Below are 4,367 nucleotides of genomic sequence, written 5' to 3' on the forward strand. Positions count from 1 at the left end.
TTAAGACAATTGGAAATGCGTCAATCTGAGTCGTTTGACGCCTATGTGATCAGAGCACGAAGCTTACACCGCCTAGTGAAGCGTTCTGGACTCGTATCGGACGTACATCTTGCTGAATTCATCACATGGGGAGCTCCCCAACTATTTCGCGATATGGTGGAGCGGGAAGGTCATCTCAGAATGGAGCCATTCTCCTTTCCGAAGTTCAAGGAAGCGGCGGACGGTATATGGAGGTTCCTTACCAACGCAAAGCTTTTGGCAGGAGCTACCGGACGACCCAAGCAACCCCCCGCTCTATCCAACTCGAATCCTATTGTGGTTTCAAACTCACGCAACCCCGCTCCTAATCGAACTCGAACAGATGAAGAACGAGCCGAAAATGCGTGGCAATACCACGAATATTTACGACGATCAGGCATCTGCCCAATCTGTAAAGACAAGTGCAATAATCCAGGCTGCACTCGAAAGAACACTCGATTTTTATCAGTACCTTCCGACTTTAATCCAGGACCAAGACCAGCTAGAGGATCGGGATACAACACCAACACCCCTTCTGCAACCCCTGGAGCCCCCACTCAACGTCCAGCGGGACGACCAGTAACCACTCCGACTGCGCCTCGAGTCGCCGCTGTCGAAACCTTCCCAGATGTATTAGCCGAAGACATAGCGGCATACAAAGAAGCAGACCAATTTCGAGCCAGTCAAGTAGAAAACGTGGTGGAAGAAGGAGAGAGGTGCGTGACTTCTGCATCAGTATCCCCCATCATTCTGGAACTGATATGTAACGGAAAACCTGTGCGCGCTCTGGTTGATTCAGGAGCCGGAACGAATTTGTTATCCAATCACATGGCACATGAATTAAACGTGGCGCAAAGACCTCTGGTAGCACCTGTTGAGGTACGCTTAGCTATACCTACAGAAGGCACTCCGTTAGTCTTACGCGAGTTCGTAATAGCTAACCTCAAGTCCGAAAACCCCAGTCTACGTTTTGGAGCGGTTTTTTTCAAGCTCGCACCATTAGGATCGAGCTATGACATGATATTAGGGTCTCCATTCCTCTCTAAATTCAAACTAGATGTTTCCTTACACCGTCGTTGTGTGATCCACACAAGTAGTGGAAAAGTCCTGTATGAAAAAGAAATGCAAGCGGAAATGAACCGGCTTTTATGTGCCTCGGAAAATCTGAAAAAGATTGATGTTTCACAAGAGCTGATTGATCGAGAAGCATATATGCTTAAGGAATTTGAAGATTTATTCCCGGCAGAACTCCCACCTGTTGAGGATGGTGATCTGCCGGATGAGACTTTTCCAGAAGGTCTGCCAGATGTAAATTGTCAAGTGAGGCATAAAATCATTCTTACGGATCCCAATGTGGAAATCAATGAAAAACAGTTTGGCTACCCAGTGAGACACCTGGCGCCGTGGCGCAAATTAGTTGACCAACACTTGTTGGCTGGGCGAATTCGACGGTCACAGAGCCAATACGGCTCGCCATCCTTAATCATCCCAAAAAAGGACCCGTCTGAATTACCTCGTTGGGTTTGTGACTACCGCAAGTTGAATAAGTATACAGTTAAAGATCGGGCACCACTACCAAACGTGGATGAAGCTGTGAGACTCGTGGCAACGGGTAAAGTTTGGTCTGTGGTAGATCAGACAAACTCATTCTTTCAAGATAGAATGAGGGAGGAGGACATCCCGCTGACGGCGGTGAAAACTCCATGGGGACTTTATGAGTGGACAGTTATGCCCATGGGACTAACCAATGGACCTGCTACGCATCAAGCGCGGAATGAAGAAATCTTAGGTGACTTATGTTATGATCTCATCTATGTAACAGTTGGTGAAAGGCTCAACACAACATGTCACAGATTAGAGACCACTTTGTATTTCTCTACGTTGTACACACCTCTCTTTTCTCTTCATCCGACAAACTGCATACTAATACGAGAACCTGGTGACAGAACCTGATAACCCTCGTCCCACGAACCCCAACACCAGTCCTAACATATTGTCGGATCTACCACCGACGAGCGTTACAGAAATCAGCCTCAATCAGAATCAGAAGACTTCGAATTAGAACTCAAAATTAATTCACACTCACGTTGAAGGAATAGATAAAGCCAGAACCTTAGAATAGATATACTGAGAAATTTAGAATAGATAAGCTCAAGACTTCAAGAATAGAAACGAAGTAAAACTTTAATACCCCAGATTTGAACTCCCGGATCGACCGAGATCTTCCGACCTCCCGCTCTAACACCCGGCAGATCAACTACCACGTCTCCCTCGTACAGAACCCCCACCGACGACGATGTCGAATCAAACGACTCGTACATCAGCGTAAACCGTTCAATACAAGAACCATCAGATCCTCTCAATCACTCACTATTGATTGAACTAGATCCCGACAGAATGGAAGAAATACAAAGACAGCTTACTAATCTTCAAAACTCATTAGCTGAAGAGCGCCTGTTACGTGAACAAGCCAAAGTTAGAGGCCGCCAAGCTGAGGAACGTCTCGAAGCTATGATAGCAGGACGAACCAATGGTGGCAGCAACCCCACAGTAGCTCCAAACCTTACCCCTGCTCAAAACGAGCCCCCGATTGTCCTAAAGGGACCCAAAGTCTCCACTCCTGACAAATTCAATGGCAGTAGAGGAGGACCGGCCGAGGTGTTTGCCAGTCAGGTACAACTGTACATGATGGCACACCCGTACCTATTCCCAGACGACCGCTCTAAAGTGGTATTCGCTTTATCCTACTTAACCGGGACAGTGAGCGCATGGGCTCAACCACTGACGGCCGAGTTATTTAACCCCGAAACTGCCCACGATGTCACCTACGACCGTTTCGTCCGTAACTTCAAAGCAATGTTTTTTGACACCGAAAAGAAGTCTAAAGCTGAGAAGGCAATCAGATCCTTAACCCAGAAGTCGACCGTAGCGACGTACACGCACGAATTCAATCTTCATGCGGCTAGTACTGGGTGGGAAATCCCGACTCTAATCAGCCAGTACAAGCAAGGCTTGAAGCGCGATATCAGAGTAGCTATGGTCTTAGCCTCAGAAGAGTTTACATCAATCGAGCAAATATCAAACCTAGCCATCAAGCTGGATAACAAGATCCATGGCACAGCCGATACATCCATTGCACCACCAACCCCATCCCGTGACCCTAATGCCATGGACATATCAGCATCCTTTACTCAACTATCAGACGAAGAGAGAGCTTGACGAATGCGTACAGGAACATGCTTCAGATGTAATCAACAGGGTCACATATCCCCAAACTGTCCTAGTCGCCGAAAAAGCAATCGTAACTTCAAAGGAAAAGGAGATTATAAGAGTAGACTGGCAGAATTAGAAGTCAAATTGGCAGCATTAGGAGGAAAGGAAGACATGGGAGGTGATCAAGGAGAAGGCATCAGTAGATCAGACTTATCAAAAAATGGAGGCGCTCAAGCCTGAAGGTCGTGCCTAGCTTGAGCAAAGAGGATTCATTAGGAGTGATAGACTTAGGCGCTAGCAACATTGTACCATGCAATTCAAGCGACCCACGCTTATTTCTACAAGTTTCATTATCCCTACCCCATGAATCCCGCGCCACACCATCTGAGAGACCCCCCGCTTGTTTCTTAATTGATTCGGGCGCTACCCACAATGTCCTGAGCGAAACTTATATCAGGCATACAAGACTGTTCCCTTACGCCTCAACCACATCCCGAGCAGTCACTGGTTTCGACGGATCAAAAACCAGCTCAACCCACAAATTAGAGCTCAAGATCAATCAAGACCACGACATCACCTCATTCATCATTGTCAACATTAAGAACACTTACGACGGCATCTTAGGCATGCCATGGATACAACTACACCACGATCACATCAATTGGAAGAGATGCACCGTTGATTACCCTCAATACTCAGCTGCATCCACATCAGTGGATTCGTCTCATCCGACAACACTCTCCGAGGACACTAAGTTGGACCCCAGGAGAGAAGCTAGGAACTGTGACGAGGGGATGTGCTTTCAGAAGATTGCATTAACATCCCCGCAGAGTGAGTTTGATACCCCACTCCAGACCCAAATTGTGTTAGAAAAGACTTGCAAGCATGATTCTCTGCTACATAGACAGCACGACATGATATCCGAAAACCCTGACCCCAACAATCACGACACAGCTCCAAACCACACCGCGACTGTCAAGACAGTCTCGTCTAGGCCGCAACATAACCCTACCAGCCCGACAGAGGAGCCTATAGGGCACGCTAGGCACTATGACGAGGGGGTATTAAATACAATTAAACCCCCGCGATGTGAGTTCGAAATTCTTTCATCATCATCTATACCTGAATCAGCTGGC

Source organism: Melampsora larici-populina (assembly GCF_000204055.1).
Source record: "Melampsora larici-populina 98AG31 unplaced genomic scaffold MELLAscaffold_59, whole genome shotgun sequence".
NCBI classification, from domain to species: domain Eukaryota; kingdom Fungi; phylum Basidiomycota; class Pucciniomycetes; order Pucciniales; family Melampsoraceae; genus Melampsora; species Melampsora laricis-populina.